Source organism: Chiroxiphia lanceolata, chromosome 2, assembly GCF_009829145.1.
Source record: "Chiroxiphia lanceolata isolate bChiLan1 chromosome 2, bChiLan1.pri, whole genome shotgun sequence".
Taxonomy (NCBI): Eukaryota; Metazoa; Chordata; class Aves; order Passeriformes; family Pipridae; genus Chiroxiphia; species Chiroxiphia lanceolata.
Window position 1 is genome coordinate 108868570 of NC_045638.1, and position 25518 is coordinate 108894087.

The 25518-nt window shown below is 40.7% G+C and overlaps 1 protein-coding gene across 6 annotated transcripts in view; it reads left to right on the top strand.

Moving 5' to 3' along the window:
- The window catches only part of NRIP1 (nuclear receptor interacting protein 1), a 142212-nt gene that overhangs the window by 66861 nt on the left and 49833 nt on the right, over positions 1-25518 (top strand). For 2 of the 6 annotated variants that reach the window (XM_032678713.1, XM_032678714.1), the window contains exons 1-2: positions 169-302; positions 7077-7161. The gene's annotated coding sequence lies outside the window, so the exon portion shown is untranslated. Of the gene's footprint in view, positions 1-168; positions 303-506; positions 554-1127; positions 1228-7076; positions 7162-25518 lie in introns of those variants that run through there. The other 4 variants (XM_032678716.1, XM_032678718.1, XM_032678717.1 and 1 more) reach the window with 3 other exon arrangements.

Sequence of the window (25518 nt, forward strand, 5' to 3'; positions counted from 1 at the left end):
GGATGCGATTCGCGTACGTGCGGCGCGGCCGCCCTGCCCTGCCCGCCCCGGGCGGGGCGGGGGGCGCATCTCTGCATCCCGCCCTTCCCTCCCCGCGCCGGGGGTTAGAAAAGGGTTAAGAAACTTGGCTGGAGAGATGAATGGCGCGGCGCGGGGAGGGGCCGGGCTGCGCCGCGGCGGGCGAGGTGGAAGGCGGAGAGGGAGGATCGCGGCTGCGGGTTAGGCTTTGAAAGTCAGCCTCGCAGGCATTGCAGCAGAGCCCCGAGCCGCGGGGAGCAGCGCAGCGGAGCTCGGCTCGCCCTGTATGTGCGCGGGGATGCGCGGGGGGGACGGCGGGGAGGACGCGCGGACTCGGGGGTGGCGGGAGGCGGCGCGTCCTGCCCTGCGCTGCCCTGTCCTGCCCTCCAGCCGCGGGCACCCATCCGCCCGCCTGGGCTGTGCCGGCCGCCGCTCTCCGGAGCTCCGTGCCGGGACCGGGCGCGGGGGGCTGCGGGCGGAGCGGCCCCGGGAGGCTCCGGGCGGGCGGCCCGGGAGGAGCCGCGGCGGCTGCGGGGTGAGTGCGGCGCTGTTCCGCCGGGGAAATGGCCGAGCGGGGCGGGCCGGGGCCGCGCTGCCGGGCGGCGGCACCGCCGAACAATGCCGGGGGGAGCCCCGCCAGCGCCCCCCGGGGCGGGCGGAAAGTTTGCCCGGCCGGGGGTGGGTTTGGGGGGAGCCGCGGGGACGGGAAAAGTTACGAGCCGCCCCCTCCTTCCCCCCCTTCCCCCCCGCACCGCGGGACCCGCGAGTGTTTTGCCGAGGGCTGGCTGCGCGCCCGGGCCCCCCCGCTCGCAGGGACACCCTCGCGGTGCGAATCGTCCCCGGAGCCGCTCGCTCGGTGCGCAGCGGCTGCGGCCGCCCAGGGGCCGTGCGGGCACCCGGGGCCGGCCTCGCTCGCTCGCCGCCCGGCCGCGCTCCCGGCAGCTGCGGGCAAGGCCACGCTGCCCCCGCCGCCGCCCCCGGGCGCGGAGCCGCCCGCCCGCTCGCCCCGCCGCCACCTGCGGGCCCGCCGCCAGCGCCGGGGCTGCCGCGGCCGCCGCCGCCGCTCGGAGGTGGCTCCCTGCGCCCCCCAAAGATGCCTTCTCATCGCTTCGGGCTCCCTTAGGGACGTCGCTGTTTTCCCCTTCTAGACTAAAGGTTACTTTTCCAGGCATGGAGGGTTTTTCTGTGTGTCCGCGAAGCCCGTTAAAGGTGATTTTTTTTTTTTTTTTAATTGCCAGCCCACCCTCCGTTTCTCCACGTTGTTTGAGGCTGTTCTTTGTAAGTGTCAGTGGGTGATTAAGTTGGAAGGCAGTGAGACCTAAGGAAACATGGTGTGGGCAAAAGACGGGCAAGCGTTGTAGCAAGCAGATAGCCTCGTGTGTCTGTGCTACACCTCTCTTCTCCTGTGTTGTGTATTCTGGTGGTTTACTGGGCTTTTAATTTAAAAAAGGGTTCAGCTGAAATGCTTGACACGTGTTGAAGGTGCTGGAAAAAAACAGCAGGATTTCTGGCTTTGGGATTATGTTGTTGTTAAGAAGGCTGAAGTGGAAGTTGTCCTCTTTTGCCTCATCTTTCTGGAATCTGGGGACTATATTATTCCTTGTTTTATTTTGAGGGGACCTGCCTGCAGTGTCTGACAGCTCACAGGCTGATTAGAATTTAACTGAGTCATGGCACTATAAATGTACAGAGATACCGTGAAGCTTTATTTAAAAAAGAGTGCAAATCCAGTCTGGAAGACCTGTGGGGAGGAAGCAGTCACTTGTGGAAAGGGGGTGTTGTATCTCTAAGTGAGTGGTAGAAAATGTTTTCTTTAATACTCTTATGAGATTTACTGTTTCTAGGGCTGACTGAATACATGAGACAGTGACACATTAAGATGCCATATGAGAAAAGCTCTCTGACCTGAGGATATCTTGTCGTTAAAATCAGATTTAATGGCATCTGAGTAACTGTTACTATATGGGCAGCAATAGTTAACATCTTGGAGAGCAAGGGTTCTCATCCAGAATGATGTTCGGGCAGGTTTGGGGTTTGTGCTGTCTGGGGCGAGTCTCTTCCCAAACTTGTGGTTGAGAAGTCTGACTTGTTGTTCTACAGCGGTCTATCAAGATAGAGTTGACGTGGACTCCACAGCGAGACAAGTTAGCCATGAGTGAAATGCCTACGTAAGGGTGTGCATGTTCTGTTGAGTGGGATGGAAGAGGTACTGAGTAGTGACTGCATGGTTTGGGCAGGGGTGAAATCTGACCTGCTGTGAGACTGGCCTGTGGTTCTGGGTTATCTAATGAGCGAGAGCTATCAATGGCTTTCAGATTTTTGTAGGCCATGCATGCACGGAATACAAGATGCTGTCAGATGCCAAACCATTCTGGATGAACTTCTTTTTTTTTTTTTTTTTTTTCCCTGTTAGTCTTGGGGTAGAAAATTACCAGATGAAAACATGCTCTTCCTCTCTACTCCCTGTACTTCTTTTTCCAAAGTAAAAGATGTACTAACCAAAATTTATTGTAGTCATAAAAACTATGTTGATAAAGAAGTAAAAGTGAACTAATGTTTTTATATTGTAAACTTAAATGGGTGATCTAATTGCTGGCTGTATCACCTACAGTGTTTGATAGCTGTGTTTGGGGTAAATCTGTTCCATAAAAGGCATCAAGGAAATGTTTAATGTTTTTTTAGTGATTCAGTGAAAGTTATAGAACTTAAACATGAATTAACTTTATAGTGATTGTATTTGTCTGTAGTTTTCCTTAATGTGTGATTGTTTAAAAGAATTGGCAAAAGCTTGCTTGCTTGAAGCTTGTTTGGTCATTTCAGAGCTAACTTAGTTTTTCTGGCTTTGAACATTGGCAAAAGGTTTCTGTAATACCAGCTTTACTGTTAGCAGTGAGAGCACTGTCAACTTTACCAGTGACAGTGCAGGATGTTACTGTATTAAAAGATAAACTGTTTTGTGTTGTGCCAAGCACATGCATAAACTTACCCAAGGCAAAGCCAGGGTGTTGCATTTCTCCCAGTCATTTGTCCTGCTCCAGGGCTATGTTTGACACCTCTTTGTAGGGCTATCAGAGAATACGTGGGGTCTGTAATATTTTTTGTTAATTTTAGAATAGCCCTTCAGAGGTTGCCTGAACCTAAAACCCAAATGGCTTGTGGTTGGGTTCTTTTTTTTCCCTACATATGAATGTTTTGGGAGTGGAGGGGATCCAGAAGAGAGCCTGGGGAGAGCGTGGGGTTCCCAAATGGGTGCCTGGTGTGGGAGCACAAGCCTCTTTTCCAGTGGGGCTTTGGTGGCTCCCCTCCCATGCATGGGGCTTGCAGGCAGGGCAGGTCTTGGCTCATCTCCCATGTGTTGAACGATAGGCTGGGTGATGAGCAGTAGGCAGGATTAATTGGATGGCTGTCCTGTGGATTAAAAAAGGATGAATTCCATTTTGGGACAAGAATTGCAGATTTTGAAGCATAAACCATTACCCCTGAGGAGGGGTTTAATGACTGGCAAGCAGAAAGGTACATAGGTAGGAAGTGAAGCCTGAACAGGAGGAAAAGGTGTGAAAGAATATGTACAAATGTACAAAAAAGATAAAAAGTGTAAACTTGACATTTTGTCTAAACAGCTTTAACCTAAAAACAAGAAGGTTAATGGTAACAGCACTTGTGGTTTGCTCTGTCTTCCTGCCAACAGGCCAAAATGATAAGGACAGTAACTGAGCTGTGCTGGCCTGCCTGGGGCAAAGAGTTGTGAGGAAAGGCTTGTGGCATCACTTTTGGATATTACAGGGTTAGAAAACAGCATACAGTGGTTGGCAGGCAGTGGTTGGGTGGACATCTGTGACCACATGGAAACTTTCCTGCGTTTCCCAGTGGGAAGCTCTGCCTTGGGAAAAGTGGGCAGAGGGATCCTTTTGGTAAAGATGAATGCCTGCTCTTTAGTGTTTCTGGATTATTTATTTCAAATACTTGGAAGTGCTAACGGATCTATTTAGCACTTGAAAGAATTAATTTGGTAATTTATTTGGCTGTCTGTTGCAGGTCACTTGGCTTGATGGTTGAAGAAGGAGAATGGGAACTAAAATTCACGTAAATAAATATTCATGTGTAGAAAGGGGAAGAAGCAGTTGCTAGACATCTTAGCTTGGGTCAAACCCTTTTGGCATAGTCATATATAGTCATAATTAAATTGTTATTGGAGCTCATTGCACCCGGTTAATTGCCTATCTTGAGTGAAACTGTTTTCATACCACTGAAATACCATTGTCTTCAGCAGAGGAAAACCAATTTTGCTTATAGACAAAATCAGATAAAAAAAAAAGAAGCTACAGATCTTCTGTTAGTTTCTGGTTTCTAAGATGCTGAGTTTAGCATAGAAAAGAAACTTGGTATTGGGAAAGACTTCTGAGGGGTTGATCTTCCTCCTCTAAGAAAGGAAGTTGTGAGGGAATCCTCGTGAGAGATCAGGTGCTAGATGCAAAATGCGTTTCAGTCTTTGAAACTATAATTTGAAAACAAATAAGGAAGAATTTAATGTGTCCCACAAAGCACTTAATGAAGTTCTGTGCTGAAATGTGTCCAAGCAGTATGTCTTGCTCACATGTGAACAGTATTTTTGTTCTCGTTTGTCCTGAGTGATAATGTTGCTCTGATACTGATTTTTTTAAAGTGAACTTTAAGATTCATGGCTGCATGCTTTCTGCTTCTTCCCTGTGCCCCATCCCACTGTGAAAATAGAGAGGGAAAGGGAACTGAAAAGGTCTTTTCAGTGATGTAGAAAGCAGGGCTTGCCTCAGAGGTAGAAAGAAATGATCATTCTTGCCGCAGGAGGTTGTCTTGTAGGCATCGTTCATGTCATCACCTGTCCTGCTTTTGGCAGTTCATAAGGCAAAACAAATCAACATTCAAAAAACTATAAGGTATGCAAAGCAACTAATCCATATGTGAAGTTTTTGGGAATAAAGTATTATTCTAGAAAAGCCTTTTTTTTTCTTAATTTTTAAAAAAATTCTTAAAAAAAGAATATGAAACTTCTCCAGAAATAACAAATTCTTTTGTTCTATTTTCTCTGAATTTCCATAAACCTTTTTAGTTACTTGCAACAATACAGAAAAGACTGTTTAGTGCTGACCTAAAGCAAAGCCTGTCTGTACATTGAACCTTGATGGCAATACTGTGTGGGGTGGGTTTTTTGTGTTTTATTTTATGTTTTTACCTACTAGGTAGAAATCTTGGAAGGAGGAATACTTACATCCACTCCCTTGTCAGTGGTGAAAAACATTTTGTCTACATCTATAGATAGTATAGATCATTCTTAGTATTCTATAGTATAGAACAGTAATACTGGAATTAACTATTTTTTCTCAAATTAGGTTGACTTGAGAAGATGAGGATGTTTTCTTAGAAGTGCTACTTTTTTCTGCTCTGCAGGAGCTCTTGTCCTGTTCTTCCTTTGGCCACAAAAGATTCCACGTCCAGCTTATTTCCCCATTCAGCAAAATGGAGTTGAGAGGGCTTTGAACTGTGTTTATTACCTATGTTTATTATCACTATACCCGACATTTCTCTGTTTATTTTGACTGCAATGGTAGATGTTTCTTTTTTCCCCTAAATGAATACAAATATTGAGGCTTGCCTACTGTTCTGTAGTGCAAATTGTCTTTTGATTTTATGATGTGTATAGGAGAAGGATTTGCAACAGTATCTGCATGTAGTATTTCAGGGTATTTACTTATTTTTCAGCTTAATTGGCTCTGTTGTTAAGTATCTTTTGTTGGATCTTGATGCTGGCAGTAGTCCAGCGTGCTGCTGTTATTTCATGTACCTGAAGTCTTTGAATAGGTTGGGTTTTTTTTCTGATGATGACCCATCTATCAACACCTGTATCTCTTCTCCCAGGTAGCAGGCACATTGCAGTGGTCAGAGTTAGAAGTTTACTCTAAGCTGACTTTGAGCCCAAGTGGTTTTGTGGAGGGGGAAGTGCTGAGATGTGCCCCCAGCACACACCATTCCCACTCTGCCCCCTCCATCCTATGCACCTGTACCCACCTGTGGGATCCTTGGTGCTAGAGAAATTCTGTGTTTAAAAAGCTTTTGCATGCATTTTTTATTGGAGCAGAAGCTAAAGGTGTTGAAATAAGGGGAGGAAGTCTACCTCTGCCAAGCGAGAGGAGTGGGGGAAAGTTCGGCTAAACAGTGGAGAAGGTCTATTGTATTTTATTGTTTTTTAAATACATTTTATTGCAGTTAAATTTGACTCTTTATGCATAATAAGCTTGCTGCTTGGGTGGTAACTTCGTGACAGAAGCTGTAACGTAACCTTTAATAGCAATGCTCGTTACAACAACAGTGGTGAAATAGTAGAAATAAGAACGATCTGGACAATCTGAATTTTGCGACATTTAGTGAAATTTCACTTAGGAATAATAGAGAAGTGGTGAGAATTTTTAAGGTGGTGCTTGTGATGGATAAGATGTTCTAATTATAGTGTCATATACTATTTAATTCTTATGTCTCAAAACCAAATATAATTTCTACTGGTTTTGTTTTTTCTAACTAATTCTGTGGCATTTAGCATTACACTCACCTGTTTTACTGTACTTTTGTCTTTTCCTTATGTATGTGTAAATTAATAGTCCTTTTAAAAAACTATTTTGATGTTCATAGGTGGAACTTTGAAGTGTTAAACACTAATCACTACATAGGAAGGAGGACTTTCATGTCACAGCTGTTTTTTGAATGAAAGGAAGAGAAAGAGGGCTGGGGCTTTCAGAGTTGAATGTGATTTTGTTCTTGCAGAAATACTGTTCACTTAGTCAATACAAGTCTAGACAATGTGAGTTGTTTCTGCTGGTTTCACTGATGGTTCTGTTTGGAAGGTTTTGATTTCTGAAGTTCAGACCTACATGTTTTTCCGAAATAAAATTGTTATTTGCAGTTCTTACAAACCAAAATAAAGCATGGCTTTCTGTTACACCAACAGTAAGAAAGTAGATGGAGGCAGTATTAGGTAGGAAAACTTGCTATGCAGACTTTCATAGCGCCATTTCTGCTGTTCTTTCCAGATCGAGCATGAAATTGTTGAGGAAGAAAATTAACACATCCTTGGACTCCTGAAGGAAGAGCTTTCCGGATGGGACCACATTCAAGGTAAATAATTTGTTTGGGTTATTTACCTTGTCTCTTTGTTTTGGGGTTTCTTCTTTGTCTTGCCAAAGCTGTCAGACATGTGCCATGTATAAGCTGTTTGGGATTATAATATGTTTTGAAGTGATAAATTTTCAAGTTAATCCCTGTCTTTTACTCTAAGACTTCTTTTTTTTTTGTGTGTGTGTATGTGTGTGTGCTGATTAAAGAGAAATAAATATTTTTGTAATGTTTGAACTTTTTGTCTGCAATTCACTGGTAAGTCCTGAAGATTTAACCTACTTATTTGGGAGGTAGCAGCTAAATAGCGAAGAACTTGATTTATATGTAATTTCAGAGTGAAAGAGAAGATTAAGAAAAACTTACTGTGTTACCCTCTCTTTTTTTAAATAAAACAGATCCAAACTGAGCTTCTGTGGCAAGGGACCATCCCAGTAAAATCATTATTAGATATTACGTTACAGTGGCTTGCAGACATGTAGCATCACTGTCATTTTGTTCGGATCTGCTCCCTTGGTTCCCATTTCCTAAATCCTGTTTTTCTTTGATACCAGAGAAGAATTCCCTGAGTGTTGTCCAGTGATTGCTTATGTATATGCACTTTGGTTTGTGAGTAATTTTATTCACTTGAGTAGCCCCACTGTCCTCGGTGGGCCTACATGCGTGCCTAAGAACTTGAGAATGCTGCTGAGCATAAAGAATACAATTTGGGCATGTAATGGTTGACAAGCAGTTGTTGTTTTGTTTCTGGTCTCTCTTAGGACTCATTTGCATTGCCTCCAGTGGCAACTTTTTGAGTGTTTGTAGGGAAGGTCTAGAAGCTGGAGGCAGTCATACGAAATCCCAGCCTGCAGAACTTCTTGCATATCTGTTGTAATGACACAGATTGCAGATGCAAGGATGTATTTTTCTCTTATTTTAATAAATCCATGTGTTGCTTGACTTTATTTGAATACAGTGTTGGTCTGTGTAGCGCAGTTTGAGCATCTCCAACGCAATAGAATAGAGCAAAGTGAAATCCTTATAAAATATATGTACTTTTTAAATATAGGTGGTTTGGATTTATCCAGAATCAGTGTTTTGGAAATAAAGGGAAATTAAGATGATATCCATTTTTTTCCCCATGACATTTCCCATTTGACTTTTCAGAAAAAGAAGTCTACCATTTCTGTAGTGCATCTTAGTTGTCTGAGCAATTGTATTTAACAGAAAAGTTAATTGTGTTACTTGCTGGTCTCAGAATCACTGAGATAGGCACTTTGGAATTAAAACATAATTAATTAATTAGCTGCTTAAAACTTGAGATTGTTTTGATCAGCAGCAGATGGTCTCTTATAGAGCTTAAACAGAACTTAGTAGACAGTGGCTTTTGTGGCAACAGGCTTTTAGAAGTCTTTCAGTTCTTCAGAAACAGTTAAAGTAATTAAAAGCTTTGTTTCAAGATTGTTGCCTCTGTTTAAAAGCAGTTCTGTTTAGTCAGAGTTGCAGAAGCTTAAGCTGTAAACAAGGATGTTGCACCAAGTATTCAACTTAGTAACTAAGGTGGTTAAACTAAAGATTTGAGAAAACATGTTTATCAGTGTATACCTGGCTGGTAATCCTGGCAAGGTTTGCATTCCATCTTCTGTTTCTAACCAACATTAGAAAACAGTTATGTGCTACGTCTTGGTTATTTTTTTGGAGTGGGGAATAGGTTTGTTTACTGGTTATAAGCACTAATTGTAGAATACCTGTGTTGGTATACCAAGTTTTCATTGCACACGTAAATAGTTTTAATGTGGAATGCAGTAGTGTCTTGACAAGAGGTTTGTTTTTGTCACTGGAATTAGACTGCTTGTTTTAAGTCTAGAGTTCTGGTCTTTCTGCAAAAGAGTACTGCTTTAGGAACATAACTGCTGGACTTGATGCTGTGTAAACCTTCGTGAAGTGGGAGAGAGGGATGGAATGCAGTCATGCTTAAGGTGAGCTTTTATCAAAGGAAAAGTGTGTGTCAGTGAGCTAAAGTTCATAAATTATGTCGTTATTTAAGTCTATGCAAGTCTCAGGAACTTCAAAAGATGCAAATCATGAGAAGCTACAGATGACAATTAAAAACTAATATTAAGTGTGACTATCTTGTGAAAAGAATAAGATGGTGACTCAGTGTGAGCAAGGTTAGCAGAGGCAACCTTTAATTGAGGAGAAATTGGTCACTGTAAACCAATTATGTCTTATTTTTAATGATAGGTTTCGGAGAACAGCAAATGAGTGTAATATGATCTTGGCTGATAGCATGTGCTTTTCTTGGTGGATAAAAACCTGAAAGCCTGAGGATATGAAGCTGCAAATAGAAGTTTCACTTTTTTTTTTTCTTCACCCTCTTCTCTCCTCTGAAGAGGAAAAAGTAGGCTGTGCAAGTGGAAGCAACTCCACTTTTTTTTTTTTGTGAAACTGATTAGTGTTTGGACATATTTTATCACTGGGGACTAACGTAGTTCTTCCATTTTGTCTGCCAAGGAAATTTGGTAGAGGAGTTGGTAACTTCCAGGGTAGAGAAGCGTCCCTCATTCTTTCTGTAGCTTGGCATTTAATATTTTACAGCAAACTTTTAAGTTTAACATATTTGAACTTGTACTAGATAGGGTTAATAGGCTAGAACAAAAGGTCAAAGCATAAGGCATTAGGCTTAATTAAGGGAGAGCAAGAGTGGCGGGAGTATGTGACAGTTAAATGGGTTTCCCACAGACTAATGTCTGTTACAGTGCAACCATGCCTCAACTTAAGTGGGTTATTTTGTGCAAAGGGCAGCAGTGATTAGCAGTTTGACATGCCAGACGTTTCTGGCCAATCCCATCTGTTTTAGAGGTTAAAAAGCATACCTTTATGAGCTGATAGATTGATTTGTGTGCCCGTCTGGTAAAGATTAGAAGTCCAAGGCCGATGCCGTAAATGCCAGTTATAGAATATTGTACTTTCTTAGTTGCTCTTTGTTTAAACTGTCAACTGTGGTGTAATGGGGCTAACAGCTATAAAAGTGGCTGTTCAGTGCAGGGAACGCGGCGGGGCTGCTGCGGCAAGTGTTTTGAACCAGAAAGGTCTGGGAGGAACGTTTCCTCCTCCGTCGGGTTTGTTTTGAATGTGAGCCTGTAGGCTTTGGGCGTTTTGCAGTGCTTTGCTTGGAAGGGGAACGTGGCTTTAGTGCACTCCTGCCTAAGGCTCACGCCTCTTCTTTATGGCTGTCGCTCTTCTGTGCTTGTCCAGACGTTACCTGTCTCAGCACGAGCAGTTTTCCACTTCCAAGCACAGCTGGCTAGAGGAGAATTTTGGTACTTGAAAGGTTTCGGTGTTTGTCTGAACTCATTATGCTGTCTGTATCCTTCCTGCTCTGTTGTTGAACTGGGACAATACATGCGTATTCTTATTGTTTTTTCTTTGGAACTCTTACTTTCAGGATAGTCTTTCTGATTGTGTCATGAGGTTGCCTTAGAAGCCTAAAATAAAATAGGTAGCACAGTAAGCCTTGACTGTGTTTCTCGTCATCTTTATGACTTTGTAAAGTCAAAGTTACATTACTATTAATATAAGACTATTAATAAATCGTTGATGCAATAAAACTGTTTTTGATAATGTTCAAGGTTCATACATAGTTGAAGGTGATTATCCTATTTTAAAATCAAGTAGAGGTCAGACTGTATTGTAAGATAACTGACTGTGGCCCAAATGATATGTGATAGCTTCAAGCCCAATGACAGTCTTCCTCACTTTAAATAAATACATGATTTAAAAATAAATTGTTAACTAAACATGTATTTTGTGGTAACATGCTGATTAACTTCTGTTGTGTTTTGTGAAAAGCAGTGAGATATGTGCATTCACTTAAAAGTAGTGCTTAAAGCTCTCATTTTTAAGACTAAGTTTTCCCTATTCCCTTTCTCATTCTCTTTCATTGAAGCAGTGACACTTGTAGCTAAATATAACTGAGACATATTAGAGTCAAATTAGCATTTAGCACCTTGCATTTAACATTCCAACATTAACTTTTAGAATTAGTCACCTGTTTAAAGTTTCTTGGTTTTTCTCTTTGCAAACATGATTATCTTTCCCTTGCTCCATTTAAAAGTGGGAGATGGTAATGACTTGCTATTCATGCTGCAAAGACTGCTCCATGTACCTGAGCTATACTTTTGCTGTAGCAGTTGTAACCTATTCCTGGAGATTTCCTAATTTGTCAGTAACTTGTCTTCACCTTATCTAGCTTTGTTAGAGCCACCCTAGTTTTTCTTTTTTCTTGTGAAAGTCTTTTACTTATGTTTGAAATGCCTAGAAATATTTTCAGTGTCCTTTAAGATGAGCAAGGCAACATCATTATCTTGCAGTTTATTTAGTAACTTGGAGCTGAAATGGGCATATGCAACATCATGTTCTCTATGGAATAATATCTATTTAAATGATTTGGATCTAATACATATTTACATGAAAAAACGTCTTGCCCTTCTCTGTGGGGAGAGAAGGTGAACAAGCATAAATTTTATAATACTCATTGCTTCTCTTGCACTAAATCATACTTAAATTGCAGAAGGTTGTTGGCTTGAGAGTTGTGTAAAAAGTGCTTGGCTAGTAAAGTAAGGTGCAGGGAGATTTATCTAATTTAATACAAAGAAAATATTGTCAGCTGCATTGCACTGATATGGGACTGCCTAAATCCAAAAGCTGTACTTCAGATTTTTCTATATATTTGTAATAGTTTCATTGTTACAATATGCAAAATGTAATCCTGAAATGATCCATTAGTGCAGCATGCATGTGTTCTCTCTTTTGGCTAATTTAATTGCTATTGATCATACCTGAGCCATTATCTAATGTCTTGGGAATGGGATGGACTCTGTGTCTGCTTTTCTACTGTTCCAGAGTAGAACATGCTTCATCAAGTTTCTTGCAACAGTCACTGTTAAAAGTTTGTAATAGCTGTTTGAGCATTATTAGCATTTCCCACTTTTAAGTCTGGCACGGACCAAATAATAAAGGTTTTCATGTAGCACACTAAGAGTTGTGCTTAGGACTAAACACAGGGCGTTTTCTCCTCATATCTTAAGGATTTAGTTCTAGTCTTGTTGATGAGAACGTAAGTCTAGGCAGCAGTTTTTTGGGGCTGGGACTTCTCTGTGAGTCTGTGCAGTTCATGAAGTACAGTGATGTGGAATCAGTATGGTGGCTTCTCCTCTGTTGTTCCACTTGCCTCATAGGATAAATCTCAACAAAACTAGTCAGTGTAGTGTTGCAGAGTATAATGGCACTATACCAAATATTCAGTAGTTGTCGGTGATGTGGATGCATTTTTCAAAATTATATTTGCTGTGTTTTTCAGTTAGAATATTATAAAACGTTTGCTTAAGATTCATGCAGCTTAATTGGCCATTAGGCATTAAAAACAATTCTGAAGTGTCCATTGTTTTCAACTTTGAATAGTCTTCAAAGAAAAAAAAAAGAGCACTCTCAGTCTTTGGTGTATCAGAGGATTTGCTTTTTTAATGTAATTGATGAAAAGGCAAGTACTTGGTTGGTATCCCTAACCCTTTGCAAACTGGGTTAGAAAGGATGCTGCACCATGCTTGTGTTAACTGACCAACTATGGATTTCTCCTTACTTTAGATTTCCATGCTCTTTGACCTTGTAGTTGTCGACTTTGGTCTGGAACAATTTCAAAGTCATGTAAATGAATGTAATTAAGGTATTGCTTATCATCTTGGAGAGTTCACAATGATGCTTATTGGCTAGAAAGGTTTGTTTACTTAATATGGAAGGTTAATATAAGGTTAAATTTCACTGTGTAAAATGGCTTCATAATGTTTTTATTTAGCAGCTGAAGAAAATAGTGTTTGAAAAGGCAAATAATAGTTTTATTTGACCTCCATGTGTTTCCTGTAGCTTGCATTATTGGGAAAATTTATCTTCATTGCATAGTCTTATTACAGTTTTCCTTTCTCCTCCTTTTACAAAGGGAACCTCTCAGAACTATTTGTAGGTCTTTGTATATTAAAGGAGCTACATTAAGGAAGGAAGTGCAAAAATATTTGACAATAATTGCTATAAGTAGTCCATCCACTTCTACTCTGTCTTTTGTTCCCGCTCCCTATTTTTGCACGAATTAGATTCACACTTTGTTCTTTGGTGCTGCTTTTGTCTTTATTCCCACTGCTGCCAAAATACAGTGAAAAAGCAGCAGGGAAGAACAATACTGGTTTCTGCCTTCATTTCTCAGGCAGCAGAAAGAACAGGGCCTAGGCCTCTATTTTCTTGTCAGTAGCCTTCAACTTTGTTTGACTGTAGTTGTTTTGCTTATCGTTTATGGAAAAAAATTGCTTGCCTGAGTGTGGGTGGGTTTTTTTCTCCACTCAGGAGTTTTTGTAGTTGGCAAAAAGGTGAGTATATGAGAAGCGTCCTGTTAAACAGAACAAAAAGACCAAAAAAGAACTTTTCCCCACACCTTTTTCATCTTCCGTTTGTGACAATTTTTGTAGGAATGTAGCTCCCAGATGGGGAAGCAGACATCTCTGGTGGAGTGGGGTGTCCAAGCGAGGGTGTTCTGCCAATCCTGTACTGGAGTGAGTTTGGTGGGAAGGACTAACCTATGTGAAACTTGAACACAACTCTTTCTTCACAGCTCTTCTGGAACCATTTGGGCAACAAGGGCTGCTGGCTGTGTTGGCCCTATTTTGCAGAGTAGTTGCTTTTGTAATTTTTCTCATCTAACCAAGAGTAGTGTGTGGGCTCCTTGCTGTTGAGGTAGCTAACTTTCTTCTGCTTACTCAATTTTTCTGTGCTAAAGTAACTGTGCAACGATGAAAATATGCTTTAAACACTCATTAATTCAGTGAATGGTCTTATTTGACTGTTTCTAGCTTTTGGACAAGATACCTTGTAACTCAAACTCAAGAGCACATTTCCCCTCCCATGTTTGCAAGAGCTGAAGGTTTTAGCTTCTATCCTGTGCTTCCTAATTGTGCAGATAGGACAGTAGCTTGATTTTTCTTGAATTTATAATAACAACCATAACTTAAAGTGATTTCAAGGTGCTTTCAGAAGATAGATAACTTAGAACTGATTAGGTGATATTTCACTTAAGTTGTGGGTAGATTAAATGTAATGCTTTTCTGGAGTCCTCTCCTTGGTTGCATGTTATTCCTGTAAACCCTTTTGCCAAAAGACCTCTTTTCTTAAAAGAAATCTCTTGAGGAAAAAAGCGTGTAGCTTTTTCTCTGTGCAGAAATTCAAGGTATTAAAGAACTACAGCTCTGCAAAAGTTTCGCGTGGGCAAACTATAGGGAGCTTAAATAAAAGTAAAACTCCCAGTAAAGCTTGAGGCTTCGGGACCAGGGGAGGTGGAGCACCACATATCAGTGTGAAATCCTTCACCTTTGAAATTGGAAGGAATGGTGCTGTTGACTTCATTAAGGCCAAAATTCCCCCTGAATTCCAAGATCACATGTTAAAAGTCCTAGAACTCCCTGAATAATGTATCTCTAGAGGTGTGTGGTTATGAGGTGGAAAGGCAAAATCAGCTGAAAAATCCCATTAATCTGCTACTCTGGGTCCTATTTATGGAAAATAAGGGAAGAATCTATGCACTTTTGCCATTCACTGTTGCTTTGCTAACAAAGAGCAAACCTGCTCCAAACTGCTCAGCAGTGGCCACGTAAGAGTGCAGAATTTCTTGAAGAATAATTTCCCCTTGCCTCTGGAGGTCAAGATGATTTCTCAAGAATCGGTCCTCGTCCTCTCAACTTATTGGTATTTTAAGTCTCTGCTACCTTAAGTTTTATCCTGCTACAGAATAGATGCAAAAGGAACATTTAATAAACTGTGCTGATAGCATTTTGTAACCTCTTTGCACGCCTTCACATAGGGTTTAACTGTCGAGATGGAAAGATAACAAGGTTGTGCAGAATCGCATTTACTGTTTACTGAACTCTGGCTCTTGGATTACAATAGCAAACGTGAAAGTTTGATCATGTTTTTTGAATATAACTCTTGAACACAGCTGTCTTAAGTGCTTGCTCACAAACTTTTTTTTTTTTAAGCTAGTTTGTCATATGCCCAAGGCTGTCTCAGCACGCATATGACCAAACTGGTTTTTGATCTAAAATGCATAAAAGGTCACTTTGCCAAACTTTATCTTCTGGACCTCAAGTATTACCATTAGTCATTTTCTGTTGTGAATTTCCTTAATGGAAGAAGGGTCTGTTCAGTGTGCCCTTCAGGCTTTCCAGGCAATTTCACTTCTGCCTTGCCCTTCTCTGGTTTTGTTTTCTGAGTATTCTAGTGTGTGACGGGGAGATGAACAGTATTTGGACACTATTTTTGGGGTAATACTGAGTATTTCTGGTTACAATGCTGTATGGTTCCCCTAGCTCTGATGTCTTGCCTAGGTAAATATCAGCTTTATTCTGTCTCTGCAAAACTTGAACTTGAGCATTAAAGCAGGTCTTAAAATATCCTCTTTGTGCTGATGATCACGCTATTTCTGTGTCTCCTACCTTATGACTTTGTTGTTATTTTTTGAGAAAAATGGTGCATGCTTCACAAGGTACCAGGGACACAAAAACAATCAAATTTCCTCTGTTGTGGCCTTTTGGGGATATCGTAGGCCATTGCAGTTCTGCTTCCTAAGTAGATTTAGAGCCTCAGATATCAGTTACTCTTTTGGATAATGGATTGTATGAATTTAACATATAAGCATGCTCGTCTCCTTTCCCTGTCCTCTGTAAAGGTCACTGTACAGGAGGGAAAGTTGAGTCATGGGCTATAAACACTTGTAAGTCTGCTATCTGATCTAATTTTTGTTAGCTTATTGCTTGGTGCTGTGGCAGGTGGACTTCGTCAGGTTTATCCATGGCAGTGCTGCTTGACCGTGGCGACCTGTTCCATCCCTCTGCAGGAGGTCCCTTCCCTGTAGGGGAATGGCATAAGTCAGAGTGTGTTGTGACCTCACCTGCTGCCCTTCCTTCCTGAGCAAAGAGAGTTACTTGGAGATGCAGCTGCTTTATGTGTATTATTTTTAATTTTTAATTTATTTTTTTTAAATTAAAAAGCTTGCCTGTGTCATGTGGAGATCATCTGCAGGGTTCAGAGAACTGACAAGATATCCTGGATTGTAGAAATAGCAGTGGTTGTTTAAATAATTCAGGAAGATAACTTAAGATATTGAAATATTTCTGAATGTTGCAGTATCAAACCTGTAGATTGGAGAAAGACCATGGGAAGGGCACGTGACAACAGGTATAGTAGGGCTCATGATACTAGGAACATCAAATACTCTTAAGACTAGGAGGGAAATAATGGATGGGAACCATTTTTACAGTTTTGAACACCTGTCTTCTTCCCTGGGGTGAAGCACATACCCTGGTTGGCTTTTGGGATGTTGTCGGTTTTGGGGCTCTGTTTTTTTTTTTTTGGTTGGTTGGTTTTTAGTCCTGATTTATATTCTCTAATTAAGCCCTCTATCAAATGACCTTATACATTCTTATTTGGAAGCATTAAGGAAGAGGGCCATCTTATGATGTAATTGAACTTGTAGTGATGAGATTTACTTGTAGAAGTTCAGGGGAGGAAATATTGATAGAAGTTCGGGGGGAGGGAGGGAAAATTGTATTTATTTTGTATGCTTTCAAATCTTTTTGATGGGTGAAAGCCTTTACTTTTTCTGGATAGAACTGGTCTCACTTGGATGGATTAAATGTGGAATTTCTTAATGTGTCCCTTCCAAGTACCATTTCTGCAAAAACTGTGTTTGGAGGCTTCTCGTCATTTGAAAAGTACAAATAATGCAATACTCTTCAGTTGTAATAAATAAAAATGAGATGGAGAAACAAAGACATGGTTACCTTTCATTCTGCATAAACAGCTTTACTAATTAAGATAAGGGCAAATATCCTTACTATTCTCATTTTTGATTTAATCACTAGACTATATTAAAACTGTGCAAATACAAACATAATTGATAAACTCACTTTCCTGAATTCTGACTACTCCTGTGTGCACTGGTGCTGGTGTGTTCCAGCAGTGTGTTCCTGTATTTGTTATTTACAAGTAAGTCGCTTAAGATATGTAGAGATAACTGATAATTACTAAAATGAGATCACAGAAGAGAAGAAAAAAGTGTAATATCTTCAATATGCCTTTATTAGCTCTCCTCGCTTACCTTGTGTGTGCTGTTTAGTCTTTGCAGATTGCTCCTGTGTAATCTGTAGAAAACATTTTCTTCTGGAAATGTGTAAGTGGTTTGTTGGAGGAGTTCAGTGACCATTATACAGCCAAGAGATTTGTCTCCTGTTGGATTTGACCCGCGCTGAATATTTTGATACCGTGTGGTCTGTAGGCACAGCTTCCTCTCGGTTTAGAAGTGCTGTTTACCACGCCTTGGGACTACACATGTAAACAACAGAACTCTGAACTTAGGTCAGCTTGAATTTTGGTCCACAGAAATTGCTCATTGATTATCTTATGTAAAGTAAACTCCTCTCCCCACACCACCTTTTAATCACCATTACATCATTTTTCCCAGCTGTTTGTAAGTGGAATAGGAAGAACTGGCTTAGTCTGAAGCAACTTACTTCTTAATAGTTCACACTGACATCACTGGTTGTCTGAAGTCTCTGAACTGAAGTTTCTGTTTCCTTTCAAAATGATGTGTGATGTATACAAACTTTCAGGTACGAGACCCTTCTAAATAAAAGTATATAAACAGACTTTGGTTAATATTGTCACATTCGTGAAGTGGCATAGGTAAAGCTGTAGAAGTTGTATTATATCTAGTAAAGAGAAAACTACCAGAAGGTTTAGTTATGTACTTATACTGTAAAGTCTGTTGCGGGTTTATTCTGTTAGAGATACTGTCAAGCCTAAGAGGATGAAGGCAGGTATGCTGTTATACTCTTTTTTTTCTTTTTTTTTTTGGTGAAAGTTGGGGAACAGTGCTGTTTTTTCCTTCCTTTTAAGCCTTGCAGCATTTAATGAGGTGGCTTACTGTCATCTACTGTGACAGAAAGTACATATAATAGCATGCATGCTGTAGGAAGTTACGGCTCTTGCCCTGTAAGTGCTGTGCCCTGTTCCTGTATATAAGGGTGACTCTCTCCCTGCGTTGTTTTTATTGCTTTTAGTGGAAAAGGGTGGGATGCAAACCTGTGGCAGACTGACTTCCACGGCCTTGCTGCCTCCAGTAATGGAACAGACAGGCTCAACAGGGATATCTGGGCAGAGAGGGTAAAAAGTATCCAAACTTGAGTTTAAAAATTAATCTAGGAAGGACATTCTAAAAATAGATCAGAGCGTGTGAACATATACGTGTGAAAAAGAGAACATAAAATATTTTGGTCCTAAAAGAGACTTTTTAAAGGGATAGCAGTGTGCATCTCTCTCAACATGCCAAATTGCATGTTTCTGATGCTTAAAAATATTCATTCTGGTTCTGAGGGAAACCTGTCCTGGTTTGCTTTCAGTGTTTCCTGTGCTTCTAGTAAGCTTTGACACTGTGAGAGAACATCAGATTAAAGTGGAACATGCCTAAATTTAGGGGAAATAGCCCTACTGCCTGTATAAAGTGAGCTCTTTTTTAGAGGTAAAGGTTGAGTTTGTGACCAATTAATGCTGATTTTAGTATGCTAACTAACACTTATTTTAGTTGTTCCTTTTAACAGCTAAATTGCAGCAAATATGCCTTTTCCAAGGAGGACAGTCTGTCCCTTCACTGTACCATGCACTGATTCCAGGGGGGCTCATTGTGAAAACTGGTGAAACTGTACAGTCTCTTGTGGGTTGATTGTTTGGTTATTGTTCTTTCCTTTTCCTGGAAGGAGTAGATTATATCCAGGGAACAAGTGATTCTACCCCCCAAGTCTGGCTGTGGTTTTCATATGCTAATGATTGTTCTGTGATACATGAGCTCAGAAGTGGCAGCTGAAAATAGCACTCCACTGTGTTTTGGAGCATAAAACCACATGCACACACTAAAACGGGGTAAGAATGGGACTGTTAACATTTTACAAGTGTGGAACTAAAGTGTGTGGAGTCTTAAGTAAGACAGAGCATCCAAAAAGGAAGTCTGTGGCAAGAGAGCCATCCCAGGGTCCCGCAGGCTTGTGCCAGCATTCCTTGAGTCTAGCACTGATAAAACACTTGGCTGTAGTTGCATGGAGGCATTATTTAACAAAAGAATACTAGAAAAGATGCTTACATAGAACTAGCAAGAATGGTACTATCATCTTGGCAGTGCATTGCATGAGTTTAATCTGTGGAGCAGGCAGGGAGAAAACTAAGACTAGGTAAGACAACAGGTAACCCTCTTACCTTAGTCTTTATTCAGAAACAAATGGAATAAATAATCTTATTTTTGTTTTTTATGTTTTTCTCTCTTCTTGCTAGACTTGGAGATTAGAAGGCAACAAGAACCTGACCTGTGCTTTAGTCTGAGGAATTAGAGTCCCTCTCTTACTTGACTTCATCATATAGAGGCAGAAGCTCTGTTACCTGTGTGATGGGTTCACTGTTATCAGTGGTTGTTATCTAACCTTTGCTAATCAATTTTCATTTTAAACCAGTGTCAAACAATGTGAGATTTTGCTTGCGCAAAGGATGACATAACATATGTGAGGGAAAACTTGAGCATATTCACTTAATTAGATATGGAAATAAAAGAGAATAATAAGAGTGGATCCTTATGTATACAGACCAAATACACAGATTGATATTACAGGTTGATTTCACCGAGCAGGGAAGTCTTGTCCCTGGCCCATCCATGCTGCCACTTCACTGGTACAGGCATAGGCTGTGGTATTACCCTGTTGGGAGCAGTTTAAGGAGGTGCAATTATTTGTCTTATTAAAAACATAAATATTTGTGCCCTCTTCATTTCCTGAGCCAGCTTACTGCAGGATGAGGAAAGAGAGTACTAGTGGAAGTAAAGGAAAGCAGAGGACTGGAAGTAATGATCTTTTTAAAATTTATTTTATTACTGCCTCCTCCCTCAGTAGGCTCACCAAAGCCTGCTTGCAGATGATCAAGAAGTGGAGCGAGATATAGATTAATCAAAACACAGATATATATGTTAGATGATTCTCTGAACAAATAGACTGATTCCTTCTAAGAGATTACATCAGTGTTGGAAGCTTTCTGGTTTTCCCTCCCCTCTTTGTTTTGTCTTCCTTTTCCTATTTTATGTATTTTTAGCAATTTTCCAAAGTAAAGAAAACACATAAGCAGGTATTTAAGTAGAGGATCTTTTTGAGTCAGGTTTCTGAGGTACTATACTCTAGTTTTCCTAAAAGAAGTTTTATTAAATTAGAAACCTGACTCATGTGCCACATTCTTTCATTGTAAAATACAACTCTGCTATGGTTAATAAGTGACTGTTCTAGCCTAGTGTTTTATGAAAAGGCATATATTGCTACATTAACTTCTCAATGCATTTGTAATCAAAACTAATTTAAACAAACAAACCAACTCTCACAAACAAACATATAAAAAAGAATTTATTGAAGACCACTCATTTCAATCTTTAATCTATGCAGCTGTTGTTTGCATTAGGAATTTGTGTAGGTAATCCTTGTTCAATATGTAGTGTTCCAGAGCTTTGCTTTGCAGGCTCCAGGAGATCTTTCACAGAGTATTGGTGTCCTTCTGTGAATGCAGGAGCAGAAAAAGCTCGATGGGAATTTCCAAATCAAAAAAGCCTTTTGAAAAGTCTCAATAGGTTATCAGCATTTCGTTGAGCGAAAATACTGGAATAAACTCATAGAATATGTTGAGTTGGAAGGCCCCCATAAGGCTCCTGGAGTCCAACTCCCTCCTCCTTGCAAGATGACCTAACGCTAACCCACGTGACCAAGAGCATCGTCCAGATGCTCCTTGAACTCTGGCAGGCTTGATGCTGTCACCACTTCCCTGGGGAGCCTTCCAGTGACCGACCGTCCTCTCAGTGAGGAACCTTTTCCTAATGTCCCAATGGACATGGGAAAGATCTGCTCTAGTTTGTAATTGCTGGGAGGGTCACCAGGCTTTCTCCCAGTCATGCTAGCAGACTGTGGTGCTTCCTGTTGGCTTACAGGGAAAAAGGCTATGTGCTTCTTGCTACAAGTACTTTTTAGGGTTAATTTTGACTGTTACAGTATTTGAGTATTTTATTCCCTACCTGGATCTGCAGCAGTATCTACTGTATAGAACAGAAAAAAACCCCACAACTTCTTAAGTAAATATGTTTTAAATTGGGTTTTTTGTTGTTGTTGTTAGGTTAGGGTTGGTTTTGTTGTTGTTTATTATTAATTTGTTTATTTTAAATGACACGGGCTAGGGTTTTAGAAAATTATCCTTGTCATGGTTTAGCATTTGGCCCAAAACTTATTCAGAAAATTTGGACAAAGTGTTAGGTATCTTTATTGGCTAAAGAGCTTGTATTTGGGGGGTAAAAAGTCTTTTTGTTGTCACTGGACTAACTGACCTGTCAATGGCCCATAGTACTGCACGTGCTGCAATTGTTGAATAGTTGAATTGACTGATAAGTTACTTCTTCCAAATATTTTTCCTGCTTTGAAAAGTTATTTTGATACCAGTATTCTTAAACTCTTTAATAAAATAATACAAATATTGTTAGACTTGATGTAGACTTTTGGTTTTCCAGCTGTGTTTGGGTCTACACAGGGTTATCAGGTTATATGCTAAATATTAGCTCAGAGTCTGCTGCTTGAGCTATTGTATTACAGCGCTGTAAAGAAGTTTTATAACAATACAAATGGGTACTTAGCCTGTATTGAGTTTGCAAAGAACTTCAGAAACTACAGTCAGACTCTAATCACATATGGTTATCTATAATAAAATTATTATTTCTGGCGCTTGGACATTTAAAAAGCATTAAGATTCAGGAGTGCTTAAATGCAAAGGAAAATATTGATTACAATTTGGAAACCTGCTATGAGTTACGGAGTACAACTATATATTTTCATCTTTTGCTCTTTAAAAATTAATCTGTTCCTTTTATGTCTGTTGTATAAGAGGCTGTGTTGTTCAAGCTATGTGGATGAGTAAGATGAGCCCCTGGTTGTTTTATATTTCAACTGTAGCTTGGGAAAAATATATTAATTGAAAGGGCTCATGGAATTGCCTTTTCTTTTCATGAACTCATTATGTACCTGAAAACTGTACTGTAAGGCATCCTCTACTGTAAGACATTTCTGGAAATAATTGGAAGAATATGTGGAAGGAGATACCCTTCACATGGTGTGGTTTTTCTAAAATCTGACCTCCTTGGCATTGGCCATGATGATAACTCTGGGACTGAAAATGTGAATTTGAATTCTCTGTCTTGTTTGATTGAGTAAGGTGCATTCTCAAAATTACTACTGTTCCTAATCAGTCATCATCCCTTAAAAATGTAAATTAAAAGTTACCTGAGGTGTTTGTTATCAGATGAATGTTTCAGGTTTTTAATTCCTTTTTTCTGGTTTTGGCCTTTTCAACAGTGATAGCTTTTGACTACTTTCCAGCCAACACTCTCAGGCATTGTGTTCTAAAACACTCATTGAATTCTCTGGGTAACTGAGAGTCACTTGGTCTTGTGCTCTGGTCAATAAAAAGATGACTTGCTTTTCCAGGTCATCTTTCCTTTCTGGTTGGACATTACACGTGCTTTGCCTTCAGAGGTCCTAGAGATAAAAGCAGCAGCAAACAGAGATTAAGCACTGGAGGCAGGTAGAACTATAGTTTACCAGTCACTGGAGCGTTTCATCTGTCCTTTTATCGAAGTGTTTTGTAATCTGCTGTTTTTCTGAGGTATGTACAGCCAGCAGGCTCCCAGCCTTCTGCATCAGGACACAGAAGAGTGTCCCCAAGAGGTTGCATGTCACAGAGGCTGTCTCTGAGTGCAACCTCCCCGTGAGGCTCCGGGCTTGCCTGTTCTCGAGGCTGTGCCTTGGTCAGTGCTCCCAAGCTCCAGTCGGCAACTGCCTGCGTGGAGAGGGCATGAGTGGTAAGAACATGCTCGGGCAGTTCTTCAACAGCCGTGTTGGCTTCCTTTTGGCTTCTGGGTACAGTTCAAGGTTTTGGCCTCGGTTGCTTTTAAGCCTAATGTGACTTGAGCTCCGGCTGAGAGGCTGCCTGCCTTTTTGATCCAACATAGCAATTAATGTCAACTGGGATACTTGACCTAGATCATCCTAGTTTTTCATGTCAAGTAGCCATTGGCAGGAAGTTCTTCGAGAAGTACTTTTGACTGTGAAATGTGCTCCCAACCTGGTGTGGTGGAGTCGGCTTGCCTGGAGGGCTCAGTGCCAGGCCTATCTTATTTCTTTGCCCATGGAGATGAGGAATTGCTCAGTGCTTCTCCTGTTCTCCTTTGCCCCTGAAGAAAGGTAGGTTAATGTGAGTTTGTAATCTCTACACTAAGACTTTTCCACTTGAGTCGTGTGGGAAGATAAATGAGATATATTTGAAGGAAAAAATAGCACATATGCCTTTATCCGTAAGGGCTTTTTTCCTGAGAGAATTTAATTGAATGTTTTACATGAAATGAAAGCAAAAGATGTTTCCTCACACAGACTGTTTGAAACTATGGCAAGTTAAATTTAGATAAGTGCTGTTTTCTTTCAGCTGTGTGGAAGACTCTACAGTTCATTGCCAGGCATGGAAAGCTTCCTTCCTGCTGGGAAAGGAACCCATTTAATGGTCAAACCATTAAACCCAAGTGCTTTAAGCTTAAAGCACCATCCCCAGGCCTCAGCTAAACAGGCTGTAGTAGGGCCTGCTTTGCCCCATGCAAAGGTGTTGGGTGCTTTTTCCCAACCATGCCATTTTCCATGAGCTTGGTCAGTTTGGTGAAGGGAAAGGTTCAGGAGCAAAAGTAGTTTTGAGGAGGAGGGATTTTGTCTGGAGCGCTCCATGGCAACTGCACACCAAAGCTGGAGCCAACTGTTGGAATATAAATACAGTCATAACTTGGGCCTGGAAAAGCTCTGGTCTGCAGCTACTGTGAGATGTCTGAAGGTTTGTTGGCAAATGCCCAACAGCCAGCCAAGATGACTGTGGTTATAGAAGGATATGAGGAAGGAAGAGGGGAGAGAAATTTCATTTTAAGCGTTAGGTAACTAATACTTATTAGTTCACAGCATCTCTATATCATGTCTCTTTTTGCTCAGGTCCTACAGAATGAGGGAGTTCAACTTGCATGTCTGCTTTGGTCAGGATAATAAAAAATCTAACCACTTCCCTTTCCTGAACACATTTTTAACCCTTTTCCTGTCAGTCTGGATTCTGGAGATCTTTGGGAAGAAGAAAGAAGAGGAATCAGAGATTAGAAATAAGGAGGAGAAAAAAAAGTTACTTGTTTCTGGAAAAGGTTAGGAAATAAATCAGAAGTAGAATTAGAGAACTTGAGAATATTCATAGCTTTAGTTCTTGACTATCCAATAAAAATGAGAACTCTTAAGGAAAAAGATATAAGGTGATAAACTTAATCAGGTAGCTTGATTCAAAGTCAACTAAAGATTCAGTGGTTTTGGCAGATTTTGGATAATACTTTTTTTTAAGTGTAAAACAAAGTGAAAAAAAAGGCTTAAGGAAGTAAAGTAGAAGAAAATATATAGGTCACACCTAAAGGGTAAGATCTTTTGGTAAGTCTTTTTTGAAGACTGGTAACAAAGAAAGGAAGTTTCTGTGCTAATGAGAAGAGTTACTACCCAGAATCAGGCAATGCCTATGACATTTGAAGAGAGAAGTGCTGAAGGAATAAGTTCAAACTGATGAATAATGTTGAAATAAGTGCATTAGTTGGTGTCATGTAACTAAGAGCAGTTATGTGAAGAACTGGTGTTACCCAGGAGCAGGGTATTGAGGGGGAAATGCTGAGAACTTACACAATCAGTGTTTTGCTGCTGGTTTTTAAACTGAGAGGATTAAGATGGTGGTAGGGCAGTGCAGGATTTGTCTCACCTTTGTTATAGATGTCTAACTCTTGAGTGAAAGGTGGGGGGAAGACCTGATATTATTCAGCTAAGAGAAACGGGAATCCTGTAGAACTCATGCCAGGCAGGGAACAGGAGCAGGCACTTTTAGAGTGTGATTCATTTGACCTCCTTTAGACATGAGTTCAGTAGAAGAGCCTGGTTCTTCCCACGGGGTGTAAAGAAGACTAACATGACCTGTTCAGATACAGACACCTACACTGTAAACATCTTCATTTGGTCAAGTGAATTCTGGCTTGGCATCCACATCTAAGAATGGGAAGACAAAGGTGCTCTGTTATTATGGCTTGTGGTTAAGTGTCAGATGCCCTCCATCCTACTTGAGTAAAGACTCAACACCTTTTCAGAATGGAAGTTGGCATTCCAGGGCATCCAG